At 46.2% G+C, this 16,388-nt stretch overlaps 1 non-coding gene across 1 annotated transcript; it reads right to left on the bottom strand.

The window, feature by feature from the left end:
- Positions 1–14,971: 14,971 nt before the first annotated feature.
- Positions 14,972–15,090, bottom strand: LOC145404762 (5S ribosomal RNA). Its single transcript, XR_013898219.1, has one exon. It is a non-coding gene; the product is annotated as a 5S ribosomal RNA (ribosomal RNA).
- Between the last annotated feature and the right edge of the window lie 1,298 nt (positions 15,091–16,388).

The raw sequence follows: 16,388 nt of genomic DNA, 5'->3' as shown, positions 1-16,388 counted from the left end.
TCTAAAACCGTTACAATATGATACAGAGTGATATTTAGGATATAGGATACAGGGACACAGAGTTAGGTTGGGATGACACGAGATACAACTGTACTCAACACACGATATGATACACATATAACAATGGCTTTAGTTCTATAAGTGTGGATGACCGTCTTTCATTTAAACCCAAAATATCTATATTCACAGTAGCAAGGGGAATACACAAGATTAAGAGTCTGGGGGAGGAATATTACTATAAGGAAGTCAGGGTGCGGATCATGACACTCGCTCGACTCAGTTAACTAGCCGCGGCAACACTCTTCACAGATTTTGGTTCTCCCGCGCACCGTGATTGTCATTCACACTCACGGGAAGTTCCTTTATTCTGGGAGGGTGATAGTACTTTACTTATTATTATTGAATTACTTTCCTTTAAGGGACGTGTGATTTTGTTGGGTTAAATAACATTAGCCTCTGGTTTCATATGGATCACACTCTGTCACTCGGTCACTGTTCGCTGTTCCTCTTTCTCAGGTTTACTTAGGTCTAAGGGGCGTCACTGATTTACCCGTGTTTCCTGGGTTAATTCACTCTGTCACTCTGTTCGAGGGGGAGGACCTCAGGGGGACTCTGCCTGTGGCGGGCAATACACTACCCGCAGGGGAGTCACTGAACGGGTCTGGTCCGTCGGTGAGTTGCAGGGAGGCCCTCCTGTCTGGGGGGCCTTGACCTGAAGGTAGACCCTTACCTCAGGGTCTCATCGGTGGGGTGCAGGAAGGCCCGCCTGTCTGGGGGCCTCGACCTGAGAGGTGGCCCTCGGGGCTGGGGCCAAACAGTTCGATGAGGCAGGTCTGGCGTCGGTGGCTCTGCAGGGTGAGGGGGTCAGAGTTACCCTCGCCTGTAGTTTGCTGGGCTCGCCTGGTGGTCCTGGGGCTGCGGTGGTCTGCCAGGGGACGCGCCGTCAGGGTTGGGCTGCAGCCTCGTCTCCTGCTGGTGCCTGAGGAAGACAGAGATCTCCCAGGAGTGGGAGGCAGGTCCAGTCTCGGACTTTGCCTTCACTCTGGTGACACCTTCGGGGCAACTCTCCCGGGTGGTGTCAAGCTATTCCCACAGGGGAACACGGAAGGTGGAGTGCACACGGAAACCGTGTCCTCTCCTATATACAGGGAGGGAAGCACAGAGGTGACTCTCCCTCCTGTCTCTGTCACAGCCGTGGCTCCAGGTTGCTTTACCCTGGGACCCACTTTTCGCTTTCTACTAGGGCCTCCTGCCCTTGGAGTGGCGGAGGATACTGGAACCTCGTGGCGCACTAAAGGGCCTCTTGCCCGGGGTGTGGCGGAGGGTATAGACCCCTCGTGGCACACTGTAGGGCCTCCTGCCCTGGATGTGGCGGAGGGTACTGGCCCCTCATGGCACACTGTAGGGCCTCCTGCCCTGGATGTGGCAGAGGGTATTGCTCCCTCGTGGAACACTGTAGGGCCTCCTGCCCTGGATGTGGCAAAGGGTATTGCTCCCTCGTGGCACACTGTAGGGCCTCCTGCCCGGGAAGTGGCGGAGGGTACTGGCCCCTCGTGGCGCACTATAGGGCCTCCTGCCCTGGATGTGGCACAGGGTATTGCTCCCTCGTGGCACACTGTAGGGCCTCCTGCCCGGGATGTGGCAGAGGGTACTGGCCCCTCATGGCGCACCAAAGGGCTTCTTGCCCTAGACGTGGTGGAGGACACGGACACCTCGTGGCTCACTGAAGGGCTTCCTGCCCTAGACGTGGCGGAGAGTGCTGGAGCCTCGTGGCACACTGAAGGGCCTCCTGCCCTAGTTGTGGCGGAGGGTATTGCTCCCTTGTGGCACACTGTAGGGCCTCTTGCCCTGGACGTGGCAGAGGTAGGGACACCTCGTGGCTCACTGAAGGGCCTCCTGCCCTTGAGGGGTGTAACTATGGCCGTTGCCAAAACGTTACTAGGGACTGACTCTTGTTCAGTCCCACCCCACTGCTGTCGATGGTTGTCCCGCCTGCGAGGTTGTTTCCGATCCTGGTTCACCTGGTGTCGGGGCAGTTGCGGGGAAACGGGGCACAGGTCAGTAGTGGGCGGGTGACCCTCTTACCCTGGGTCATTAGCCCCCCCGTTGTCTCTTCCTGGGGTGGTGGGGTGGTGATGGCCCAGTGGTGGGGTGGGGGGTGGCGGGGTGGGGGGTCCGGCGGCGGGCATTTAGCCTGACACTTCTATGTTTTCTCAAGTTCCAATGATATACAAACTTCAGTAACTCTTCAACTGTTTGCCACTGTTTTCACAAGTACCAAAAATATACAATCTTCACTGACACTGCACTACACTCAGACTGAACCAATACCGACTGCACTTCACACACTGAACTGAGACCCGACTAAACTTGTTGTTATGCTGAGTGTTTTTAGGCCGACTCCTCGTACTAAAAACACTAGCGACTGAGCAGGGTCCTCTTTCCGGACCGGAAGTAAAGCACCAACAAAGGAACAGGACATAAAAACTACTCAGTCCACCTTTAACACATTTATTACCTTAATTCTAACACCGTGACAATATTACATAGAATGGTATTATGGACAGGGGATACAGATATACAAAGTTACGTTAAGATAGACGGGATATTCAACATACACTGTAATTACACTTTACAATGGGTTAGGGTTCTATAAGTGGATGTGACTGTCTTTCATCAAAGCCCAAAAGGTCTTAGTTCACTGGCACAAGAGGAATATATAGGTTTAATGGTCCAGGGGAGGAATATTACTATAAAAGAACAGGGGGAGCAGATCACCACAATTGACTTGTTGGGCTCAGCGCGGTGACACTCGCCCGCGCGTACACTGGCAAGGGGGAACTCCTCTATTCTGGGCTGGGGGAACAACACTAGATTCACGGGTCCAGAATTATAGTCTTTAATAAAGGGAAAGTAATCACGGGCACTTATAGATGGGATCCCTCTTATTCACACTGTCACTGTATCACTGTCCCTGTTTCACTTTCTCGGATATAGGAGGGGATGTCACTGATCTTGCCCGTTTTTCTGGGGCGATATCACTCTGTCACTTTAAGGGGACCTCTGGGGGCTCTACCCGTGGCAGGAATCACCGTACCTGCTGGGGAGAGACTCGACCCGAGTCTGATCCACTGAGGCGTTGCAGGGAGACCCTCTTGCCTGGGGTCTCGACCTGATGTAGACCCTCCTCTCTGGTCTTGTCGTCGCGGTGCAGGGAGGCCCGCCTATGTGGGGCCTCGACCTGATGTAGACCCTCCTCTCAGGGTCTCGTCGTCGTGGTGCAGGGAGGCCCGTCTATGTGGGGCCTCGACCTGGTGTGGTGGCCCTCGGGACTGGAGCCAAACAGGTGGAGAAGTCGTGTCCGGTGTCGGAGGCTCTGAGGCAGGAGGAGGGCAGCGTTGGTAGGCTGCTGGGCTCGCCTGGGGGTCCGGGGACTGTGGAGGTCTGCCAGGGGATGCACCGTCAGGTGTGGGCTGCGGCCTCGTCTCCTGCTGGTGCCTGGGGGAGACAAGAATCTCCCGGGAGCGGGAGGTAGGTCCCGACTGGGACTTGGTCTTTGCTCGGGGGACACCTTCGGGGCAACTCTCCCGGGTGGTGTCCAGCTACTCCTGCAGGAGTTGGCTGGGGATAGAGGACACACGGAGGCCGTGTTCTCTTTCTTACACAGGGAGGGTAGCACAGAGGTGACTCTCTCTCTTGTCTCCGACACAGCCGTGGCGCCAGGTCGATCGGCCCTGGGACCCACTTGTGGCTTTATACAAGGGGCTCTTACCCTTGGAGTGGCTAGGGGTGTTGGCCCCTTATAGCTCACTATTGGGCCTCCTGCCCTGTTTGTGATAGAGGGTATTTCTCCCTCACAGTTCACTAAAGGACCTCCTGTCCTGGTAGTGGCAGAGGGTATTTCTCCCTCGTGGCTCACTGTGGCAGAGGGTACTGGCCCCTCGTGGCTCACCAGAGTTGTGGCAGAGGGTGGTGTTCCCTCGTGGCTCACTGTGGCAGAGGTGCGAACACCTCGTGGCTCACCAAGGGACCTCCTGCCCTTCTGGGGTGAAGCTGTGGTCGTCACCACAATACTACTAGGGACTGATTTTATATCAGTCCCACCCCACTGCTGTCGATGGTCAACCCGCCGTTGAAGTTGTTGCGGATCTAGGCTCACCTGGCGTTGGGGCAGTTGCGGGGAGAAGTGGCACAGGTCAGTGGTGGTTGGATGACCCTTTTGCCCTGGGTCATTAACCTGTCCGTTATCTCCTCCTCGGGTGGTGGGGTGGTGGTGGCCCGGTGGTGGTGTGGGGGGTGGGGGGGCGGAAGGTCCGGCCGCGGGCATTTTACTTGTAATTTTTTTTTTTTTTTTTTGCCTATCGACCATTGGGACCGGAGCCCCTGGTCATTAAGGCAAAGATGTATATATGTATATACATTGATACATATATACATATATATACGAACATATATATACATACATACATACATACATACACACATCCATGCATATGAACATATATATACGAACATATATATACATACATACATACATACACACATCCATGCATATGAACATATACACTTTCATGCACACACACACACACACACACACACACACACACACATATATATATATATATATATATATATATATATATATATATATATATATATATATATATATATATATATATATATAATGTATATATATATATAATTTTTATTTTATTTTTTTATTTTTTTTATTTTTATTTTTAACCTTATATCACTTATAAACAAAAATGCCTAATCTAAAGACCCTAAAACTAATCACCTAACAGACAAATCGCTAACCTATACTATATCCTAAGAGACAAATAACTAGACCTGCACTAATTGTAAAAAAGCCTCGACCAAGAGAACACCATCGACTGCAGATATGTAATGCCTTTCTACATTACATACCTGCACTCATCACCTGGTGACTGTCAGTCGAGGCAGAACCTAATACTGTATAGGGGACATCAATATATGAAAGGGAACCAGACGAGTCAGGAACATTTCCATATACGTCAGCTGTCTTCCCTAATTAGAATAACTTAAGCAAGATGGTATAATGTATTTACATAATTTGTACAAAAAGTGAAGAATCTCGCCCAGCAGACCACCATCGACTGCAAGTGCCCAATACCTTCCTATATTGCACACTTGCACTCATCAGCTGGTGACTGTCAAGCGAGGAACTTGGCTTAATGTAGGGGACATCTATATTAGAAATAGATCAGTGGGAGGAGGAACTATTTCAAATATGTCAACTGTCAACCCTAATTAAAATTACAATATATACATATTTACCGTTGATAAAAACCATAACCACACAGTAAAAAAGTCACATCACTCTGATCAGTCCGGTCTCTCTCAAGAAAGCCATCAATTTATCAGTCATAACAATGTCCCCATCACCCAGGATGGTGGAAAGGGTGAAGGGGACGTCTGCTGCGCCGCAGTAATTTATAAGTGAAGCACGTTCACGAATAAATCGCCGACAGCGAAGGATGATATGACTGATAGATAACACCGCATCACAGATGTCACAGTGCGGCGGGAATCGTTTTTCCATATAAGGTTTCATATGTGTTAATATGGTGGCATTAAGCAGTAAGCGAGCCAACACTTTTTCTTCCCGGCGACTGGGACGGTTGGCAGTGTCCCAGTCGCCCAGGTACGGCTTACAGGTTGGAATATTAAGTCTGGTCCACTGACCTTGCCACAGAAGATTTATTGATTTCTTTCCGAGAGAGAGAGACTCGACCGTAGATCACGAGGAACGTCCCAAGTCTCCCCGAGCTCTACAGCCGAGTTTGCAAGTAAGTCAGCCTGCTCATTGCCGTAGATACGACAATGACCATGCACCCAGATCAGCGTGAATGACTTGTTGCATGAATGCAACTTAACGATGCGGCCCTGGATCTCGTGAGAGTCCGTAGTGCAAGATGCAATTGCCTGAAGGGCTGATTTTGAATCCGAAAATATGACAATGAGTCATGCCTAGAATTGAGAGCATAGTCTATGGCTTTGTCAATATCAGAAAGTTCTGAGGTAAACACAGATGTATGAGTCGGCAACCGATACCTGATGGCACATTCAGTCGACCACACACTTGCACCCACACATGCACTCGACTTGGAGCCGTCGGTGTACAAGTGGTGGGACCCCAAGTGACGAATGATGATGTTACGAAACAAGTGGTGGACCTCCGCCCCGGCGCCTTGGCCTTTGTGCTGGGAGCCATGTAACATCAACTGTAAAGCCAGGTGGCTCCCAAGGCGCTATATTTTTTAACACCAACTTGTCACAGTCACTGGGGTCCATACCAAGCTCCTGAGTCAGTAAGTGGAGGCGAACGGCAAGTGGCCGACGCACCCCCCGCAGAAGGTGGTAGTATTGACGTAGGGGGGTACAGGCCACACTGCCGATATTACTTTTCCTAAATGTCCTTATGGCGTAGGACAAGGCCAGATGTTCGCGGCGAATACGGAGGGGAGGCACATTCTCCTCCACTTCCATACGAGCTACACGAGTATACCAGACGGCTCCAAGACACATTCGCAAACATTTATTCCAATCCTTTCAGCTTGGCATCGGATGCCGAGCCATACACCTGTGCGCCATAGTCTAGCTTTGATCGAATGAGGGACTTATACACCATTAATAAAGATTTTCTGTCGGCACCCCATGTAGTACCCGCTAGGTACTTGAGGGTATTTACTGGTTAATCGCAACGAACAAGCAAAGTATTAACATGAATTTTAAAGTTCAAACGACGATCAAAATGAATTCCCAAAAATTTTATAGAATTTTGAAAAGGTACCGCCTGATTATCCAAAGTTAAGCACAAATTAGGTACGTTACGAATCGTAAAAACTACAGCGGCACACTTACGGACGGAAAACTTAAATCCCCACTGCAAGGCCCATTGGTGGACGGAGTCAAGGGCTGCTTGAATCCGCCCACCCGAAAATTGTGCATTACGGGAGGAGCGCCATATTGCACAATCGTCAGCATAGAGCGAGTATTTAAGATTCCTGGGGATGGGAGCTGATGACAGAATATCATTGATCATAATACTAAATAAAGTAGGACTTAAGCACACTTCCCTGCGGCACCCCGTTTTCCGATGTTACGTTATGGGGCAATTTGACAGAGAAAGTCCTGTCCCTTAAGAAATTTGAAATAAAAATAGGCAAATTTCCTCTTAAACCATAAGCATAGAGCTTCAATAGTATACCGTGTCGCCATGTCATGTCATAGGCTTTATGGATGTCCAAAAACACTCCTATCATGAATTCTTTATTGGCTAATGCCTCTGCAATACAATGCTCCAAATTCATTAAATGATCTAGTGAACTTCTGTATTTACGGAAGCCACATTGTTGATCATTTAACAAATTCTTTGACTCTAAAACAAAAAGAAGCCTATTATTAACCATTCGTTCCAAAACCTTACATAGACAAGAAGTCAACACAATAGGACGAAATGAAGTGGGCTTCATAAGACGACCAGCCTCTTTGGGTATCGGTATGACGTGCGCAAAGTTTGGGAACGTTCGAGACGCCCAAATCTCATTGTACAATGCTAACATCTTAATCAGGTTGTCCTGATTAAGATGCTGGATCATACCGTACGTGATGGTGTCTGGTCCAGGGCTGGTGTCTTTACAGGATTTAAGGGCAAGGAGCAGTTCATCTAGCGTAAACTCTTTGTTGTACAGGGAGTCTACGTCTTCTGTGGTAAAGTCAATGATCTGTAGCTCAGCCGTGCGTTTATGATGTTGGAAACGCGGATCATAATTGGCTGAGCTACTTACATGAGAAAAACTCCTGGCGAGGATGTTAGCAACGTCCACGGGCTCGTCATAGATATTATTATCGACCTGCAGGGTGGTAATAGGGAAGTATGGGCCTTTATTATTTAATATTCTTATGGTGGACCAGACTTTACTTCATGGTGTTGTACGAGTCACCATGGACACAAAGGACCGCCAGGAGTCACGTTTGGCCCTTCTTATTGTTCTCCTTGCCTCAGCTGGTGCCTGTTTGTATGCAATAAAATTTTTCTCAGTGGCCTGACTATCAAAAATCTCTGTATCTCCTATTGCGTTTTCTTAATGTTTGTCGGCAATCCGGCGTCCATCAATGTGCTCTATGCTTCGCATGAACTGTAGAAGTCTTGGGAATAGCAGCCTCAGCTGCGTGTAATATGGAAGTAGTTACATTTTCGACCTTAACATCTGTGGTCTCCCCAGACATATCTAAATTGGCGATCCTTGAGAAGGATCCCCAATCTGCTTTCTTATAATTAAATTTTGGAGGTGGAGGGTCTGAAACGATGTCGCGTTTATAAGAAAGACAGATAGGTAAATGATCACTTCCCAAGGAGTTGTCATAAGTGTAATGCTAGGTGTAAATAGGCTTGACTTCTCGTTCCTAAAACACCTAACGTGGAACGGGGTCCTCTTTCGAGACCGGAGCTTAGTCCAATAAAGAGAGGCAGGACACAAAAACTCTAGGCAATAACCTTTACACGTATATTACCACAATCAGACACAGGACAAATCAGCAGATATTACAACATAATATATAGCAATTGTTACATAGCCTATGATTTCATCATCCTTTGTGTAATTTTAACGCACAGTATGCTGCATGTTTGATCACGAGCGTGTTCTGCCTCAGTTCCCCCCTTCTACCGTTATAGTAGAGTAAGTCGTCCTTTCTGTTGTTCAGTGTAGGATTGTCAGCTCTTTGTCCCCTATGGCTTCATTTGCGCGTCCTTCTTACAAGTTGTATCAAGCTCTGCTGGCCCCTATATAATGAGCTCAGTCTCTGCATTATTGCCACTTAGATCAACTCCTCCTTTTGTTCACATCTCTGTCCTCCCCTGTACAGTTATTATTATTGTGAGTGCTCCGGAAGTCTCCAACCATCTAGCAGCTGTGTGTAATTTGAGTATAACTGTTGTTGCATTTTTTCTTGTACTGTGTAGCACAAGGTTGATTCTTGGGCCTAGTGAGGTTTTTGTAATTTATGTGAGGTTCTTTGTCAGCCATCATTAATATTATTTTGTATCTGTAATAATATATCTTGCATTCACTGAGTATTATCTGGTATCTCATTTTAACAGGGCTGACTTAGATAAATTTACTCTTGCTAATTTCGTGTTAATAGAGGCTATAGCAGTTAACCATATATTTAATTTGTTTTTTGCCATTACATTATCCTTATGAGTCCTGAATGTTTTGTTGTTAGTTTCAGCATTAAACTTTAACTTGTAATTTTACCTAACTCTTTGTTTTGAACCTGGAACTTTACGGGACAGTAGTGACTCTTAGTATTCTCACTTAATGTGTACATTATCTTTCTCTGTTCCGTAACATAAATTTGGCGACCTCTCATCAAGATATTCAGGATATTATCATAAGGATATTGCTTGATATTTTGTGACTGTTACTTATTCATGATGTCTACTAATACTACACTTGATGAAGCCAAAGATTTTTTGTCAAATGTGCAAACAGTGTGTGATGTAGAAAACAGAACAAAGAATGAACTTAAGCTTGTTGCTCAACAATTGGGAATTGCTGTTCGCTCTCATCATTCTAAAGATCAAATTGTTGACATGATTAATGAAAGCTTGTTTAATGTAACTCCTCCAAATGAGCAAATGCAGATTGAATTAGCTAAGTTACAGCTAGCCCGGCAGGAGGCTCGTGTTAAGGAGGCTGAATTTCAGGCAAATGCTCGTATTCAAGAGGCACAGGTACAGGCTCAGGCACAAATTGAACTTGCTAGGATTCAGGCAGACCATGAGTATCGCATGAAACAAGGTGGAACTGGATCATCTAGCTCTGATGATTTTGATGTGGCTAAAAATGTTAAACTTGTCCCTCCTTTTAATGAATCTGATTTAACAAAGTATTTTCAGTTGTTTGAGAGGGTAGCTACAGGTTTTAATTGGCCAAAAAAGTATTGGCCAGTACTCCTTCAAACTGTTCTCACCGGTAAAGCTCAAGTAACTTATGCATCTTTGCCTCAGGATCAATCTGATAATTATGATGTAGTTAAGAGCTTGATTCTTAAGGCCTATGAGCTTGTTTCTGAAGCCTATAGAGTAAAATTTAGGACAACTTATAAGCAAGGTAAGCAATCCCATGTTGAGTATGCAAAAATCAAAGAAGATCTGTTAGAGCAGTGGTTAAATTCTAAGAATGTGGATTCTGATTTTGGTAAATTTAAGCAGATGATTTTGCTGGAGGACTTCAAGAGGTGTATTTATAAAGATGTAAGCCTATATCTTGATGAGAGAAGAATAGATAATTTGTCTGATGCTGCAGTTTTAGCTAATGAATATGTTCTCACTCACAAGAGATATTCTATAGAGAAAAGGAAAGCTGAGTGTAAGTACGTTGCCTCTACTCAGAGTACAGGTAACAGGAAAGAGAATAAAGATGATGTTTCTCAGGAAGTAAATACCAGCTCCACCTCTAGATTTCAGAAAAGTAAATGTACTTATTGTAGTAAGCTTGGTCATACTACGGAGAAATGTTTCAGGAGACAGCGTGATGTGAACAAAAAGGAGTCTTTAAATATTCAGTTAATTGGTCTAGTGTCCACCCTTGAGAGTTCCCATAATTCTTTAACTGAGTTAACTGAACCTGCTTTGAGGGGTAACTTAAATTCTCATGATGGAGCTCCTCTTTTGAGCAGTAACGTGGGTGACACTCTCAAGAGTTCATGTGCTAATTTCCTGTCTGATGGTTTTGTCAGTCCTCTGGACAGTAATGACAGGAAATCAGTTAAAATATATCGTGATACAGGTGCTTGCCAATCCCTTATGCTGACCAGTGTTTTAGGCTCTAATGTTAATTCCTCTGATGAAACTGTAATCTTACAAGGTGTAGGGAATAATTACTTCTCTGTCCCTCTGTGCAGAGTGAATTTAGAGTCTGGTTTTGTTAATGGTTCCGTTATGGTTGGGTTGGTTGAGACACTCCCAATGTCAGGTGTAACTTTCTTACTTGGAAGTGATATTGGTGGAAGTCAAGTGTGTCCAGCTCCTCAGTTGTCTAGTGAGCCAGTGGCTGCGACCCAGGATTGTGATGTCCTTGATGTGTTCCCTGCATGTGCTGTCACTAGGGCTAAGTCTTAAGTTACTGGTGATTTAGAGGATAATGATGATGATGATGTTATCCTAGCTGACACTTTTCTTGCTAATTTGGACCACTCACCAGATGAGGCAGTACCCCGTAGTGTTGATAATTTGTCTCGTCAAGAGTTGGTTGAGTTGCAGGTTGCTGACCCTGAGTTGAAAGGTCTTGCTAACTCGGCTTGCAGTGAGGAAGAGTCAACTGGTGCTTCTACTTGTTATTATATAAAGTCAGGAGTACTTATGAGGAAGTGGAGACCCCCAACAGCATCAGCCGACTGTGAATGGGAGGTTGTACATCAAGTTGTCATCCCTCGTGTTTGTAGGCAGGATATCATTAGAGTGGCTCATGATTCCAGTTTGGCAGGACACCTTGGAGTGAGGAAGACTGTGGCACGCATTTTGAAACACTTCTACTGGCCAGGTATCTTCAGGGATGTTTCCTGGTATTGTAAGTCTTGTCACACCTGTCAAGTTGTGGGGAAGTGTAATCAGACCGAAAAGGTTGCACCTCTAGTTCCCATTCCTCCTTTTGAGGCGCCATTCACCCGTGTGTTGGTGGATATTGTGGGCCCTCTTCCTAAGACTTCTTCAGGATTTTCTTATGTGTTGACCCTGATTGATATGGCTACTCGTTATCCTGAAGCCATTCCACTTAGAAATATCTCAGCAAAGAACGTGGTTAAGGAAATGCTAGGGTTCTTCACAAAGTTTGGTCTGCCCAAGGAGGTAGAGTCAGACCGGGGAAGTAATTTCATGTCAAACGTTTTCAAGCAGTCTCTGAAAGAGTTGGGCATCACCCAGATCACGTCTTCAGCTTACCATCCCCAGACCCAAGGAGCGTTGGAGAGATATCATCAAACACTCAAATCGATGCTCAAGAAATACTGTTTGGAACATCAGAAAGACTGGGATAAAGGTCTTCCATTTGTTGTATTTGCCTCAAGAGAATCTCCAAATGAATCACTGGGCTTCTCACCCTTTGAACTACTGTTTGGCCATGAAGTAAGAGGACCCCTTAAGCTACTCAAGGAATGCTGGCTGTCGGAGGAAGATGACGTCAACCTGCTGGAGTATGTGATGAAGTTCAAAGAACGGCTGTCCACTGCTTTACAGCTGGCGAGAGAGAATTTAGGAGCTGCTCAGGAGAAGATGAAGACTTGGTATGATAAGAAGTCCAGGTTACGCCACTTTCAGCCAGGAGATCAGGTTTTGATTCTGCTACCAGTGCATGGGCAACCTCTTCAAGCCAAGTTTAGTGGTCCTTATTTCGTGGAGAAGAAACTCAGTGATGTCAACTATGTCATCGCCACACCAGATCGTAGAAAGAACAAGCAACTATGTCACATCAACATGCTAAAGTTATATCACAGGCGGGACGAAAATAATCCAGTCTGCACTGTAGCTGTTCCACCCGAGTCTGCAAGTGAAGCTCTCCCATGCAGCATGAGCCTGAGTGATAGTTTGGGGAAGAATCCTGATATCATGAATGATCTCCAGACTAAGCTTTCTCATCTACCTCCCGAGGAAAGGCAGGAGTTTTCGGCATTACTGCAGGAGTACCCGCAGGTGTTCCGTGCCACTCCAGGAAGAACCACTGTGTTGATGCATGATGTCGATGTTGGAGACGCAAAGCCAATTAAATTGCCTCCTTACCGTGTGAACCCAGTGAAAGTTCCTCTCATCGAGAAGGAGCTTGCCTACCTGTTGGACCACAAGATGATTGAGCCCTGTCAGAGCGAGTGGAGTTCTCCTGTCACTCTGGTCCCTAAGCCAGGGGGGTCACAGCGGCTTTGCATTGACTACAGACGTGTTAACCAGATAACCAAAACAGACACTTACCCTCTCCCTCGTGTGGAAGATTGCATAGACAAGATCGGAAAGGCTAGGTACATAAGTAAGTTTGATTTGTTAAAGGGATACTGGCAAGTACCTATGACTGAACGTGCTAGGGAGATCTCATGTTTTGTAACACTAGGAAAGACTTTTGCATGTTCTGTAATGCCATATGGTATGAAGAATGCACCAGCCACATTTCAGAAGCTCATGAATGTTGTAACAGAGGGTTTGGCAGGGTGTGTTGTTTATATTGATGATGTATTAATCTTCAGTGACAACTGGAAAGATCACCTATGCCATGTCAGTAAATTTCTTGAGCGTTTAGTTCATGCTAATCTTGTAGCTAATTTATCAAAGTGTGAGTTTGGTCAAGCTAAAGTTCAGTACCTTGGGTATGTAATTGGTGATGGACATGTTGCACCACCAGCAGCTAAGGTTCAGGTTATAAGTGATCTTCCCAGACCTAAAAGTAGGAAAGAGCTACAAAGATTTTTGGGAATGGTAGGTTATTACAGGAGATTTGTTCTTAACTTTTCTATTCTTGTATCACCACTTACGGACCTACTGAAAAAGGGAGTTAAATTTGCCTGGACCGATAACTGTGAATCCTCTTTCAACAAACTTAAAGCTATCTTATTAAGTCAGCCAGTGCTCGCTACTCCAAATTTTGCTAAGCCTTTTAAGATGGCTGTTGATGCAAGTGATAAAGGAGCTGGGGCTGTTTTGCTGCAAGAGGATGATCAGGGTATTGAACACCCTGTATCTTATTACAGTAAGAAGTTCACTCCACCTCAAAAGAACTACTCAACTATTGAGAAATAGCTTTTGGCCTTGATTTTGGGTTTACAGCATTTTTCATTTTATTTGTGTTCTGGTTTTGACCCCATAGTCATTTATACCGATCATAACCCACTGAAATTCCTTAGTAAGTTTAAAGATAAAAATCAGAGATTGACAAGATGGAGTCTACTTCTTCAGGAGTATTCATTAGACATACAACATGTCAAGGGGAAAGAAAATGTTATTGCAGATTGCTTATCTAGACTTTAGACAGATTGTTTTAGAGTAATAAGAAATTTCCTTTGTAAATTTTTTTCTTTGTGGGGAGGTGTTACATAGCCTATGATTTCATCATCCTTTGTGTAATTTTAACGCACAGTATGCTGCATGTTTGATCACGAGCGTGTTCTGCCTCAGTTCCCCCCTTCTACCGTTATAGTAGAGTAAGTCGTCCTTTCTGTTGTTCAGTGTAGGATTGTCAGCTCTTTGTCCCCTATGGCTTCATTTGCGCGTCCTTCTTACAAGTTGTATCAAGCTCTGCTGGCCCCTATATAATGAGCTCAGTCTCTGCATTATTGCCACTTAGATCTACTCCTCCTTTTGTTCACATCTCTGTCCTCCCCTGTACAGTTATTATTATTGTGAGTGCTCCGGAAGTCTCCAACCATCTAGCAGCTGTGTGTAATTTGAGTATAACTGTTGTTGCATTTTTTCTTGTACTGTGTAGCACAAGGTTGATTCTTGGGCCTAGTGAGGTTTTTGTAATTTATGTGAGGTTCTTTGTCAGCCATCATTAATATTATTTTGTATCTGTAATAACATATCTCGCATTCACTGAGTATTATCTGGTATCTCATTTTAACAGGGCTGACTTAGATAAATTTACTCTTGCTAATTTCGTGTTAATAGAGGCTATTGCAGTTAACCATATATTTAATTTGTTTTTTGCCATTACATTATCGTTATGAGTCCTGAATGTTTTGTTGTTAGTTTGAGCATTAAACTTTAACTTGTAATTTTACCTAACTCTTTGTTTTGAACCTGGAACTTTACGGGACAGTAGTTCATTCATTCATTCATTGCCAGACGCCATGTATCCCAGATAGGGTGGCCAAGGGCTTAGAGTTAATTGTTTTACAGGGAGGGGCACTAATCCTCCACCAACCCTACTTGACGTAGGGATGCCAACAGCATCTGGTGTTCCCAGGCGGTCACCCATCCAAGTACTAACCAGACCCAACGTTGCTTAACTTCGCTGATCAAACGGGAAGCGGTGTACTCAACGTGGCATGGCCGTTGGCAGTAGTGACTCTTAGTATTCTCACTTAATGTGTACATTATCTTTCTCTGTTCCGTAACACAATATAAAACCCTTATCTAGGACATGTGTATCTCGCAGGATACTTGCTTATCTGATATTAAAGCCAACCAGTCAAACCTAGTACAGCGAATATAGGCGCGCGCGTGAGGCGCGGGGAGTGAGTCTCACAAAGAGGGGGGGGGAGAAAAAGGGAGGGTGCGGGGAGTGACTTGTGACGGCTAGGACGGAGTTATGGTAATACTGGGGAGAGGCAAGGATTAACAAGAGGATTACACGTTTTCCAATAGCAAAGGGACTTGGTAATTGATTCTATTCTTGGTTTACACTTACACTAGATGGGACGAGGGAATGTCGTACCTGTACAGGATTTACGGGTAGCGGGAGTGGGGGAATATCACTAACACTTTCTCGTATTACTTTTTTAGAGTTCACAGCAGTAGGGGTGTATTACTACGGAGGAATTTCCAGGCGGCACAGTCTTACTAATTATGTATAAGGAACGTCACTCATAAATCTAGTTCATCAGATCTTGGTTCACACACTCGTCCTTTATTCTCTCTCTGTGATCTTACTTGCCCCGATATTCACTATATTAAGTCACTGCACGGTATTACACTAGCTTCGGCAAAGTCACACTTAACCTAAATCACTTGCACTGTTTCTGGACAGCATCACACGTATTCATCGTGGGGGGCAGGGGCGGGAACACGCCGTCGGCAATCCTGCCGGGCTAGGGGCACCGCCAAGGGGAGGCGTGCCAAGAGGGCACGGGACAACTCGTAGGGGCGTCCTCTCGCGTCCTGGGCTACCCGTGGCTTCCGGGCTGGGCTCAGGGGTATGGCCCTCGGGACTGGGGCTGAATAGCTCCAGGAACCTCTGGTGTAAGTCTCGGCCAGAGGTGGGAGCCTTACATCGTCATGGGGGCGTATGGAGACCGCGCCCGGGTGTCCTGGGGAGGATCGGGAGAGACTGCGGACTGCAGTCTCCAGCATCTAGGGGCGCCAACAGGGGAGGGCTGCAGCATCGGCTTATGCTGGGGCCCGTCAGGTGCGTCTGTTCCAGAGCCAGGCGTAGGGAGCGGAGGCCAGGGGAGGCTGTGAGGCATGCCTGGGCCAATCTGGTACGGGAGGCCTGGGCTCTTGTCTCCTTCTGGGGTGACGTCTTGCTCCTTGCCTCCTTCTGTGCACCTTCGGAGCGACAGTGGGCCATCTCACGAGGGCGGGAGTGACAATAGGCCGTCTTTACCAGGGCACCTTCGGAGCAACAATAGGCCGTCTC

Source organism: Coenobita brevimanus, chromosome 64, assembly GCF_032717465.1.
Source record: "Coenobita brevimanus isolate Jiangsu-jjx chromosome 64, ASM3271746v2, whole genome shotgun sequence".
Taxonomy (NCBI): Eukaryota; Metazoa; Arthropoda; class Malacostraca; order Decapoda; family Coenobitidae; genus Coenobita; species Coenobita brevimanus.
The sequence above is the reverse complement of the archived record's forward strand: the minus strand, read 5'-3'. Positions and strand labels throughout refer to the sequence as shown.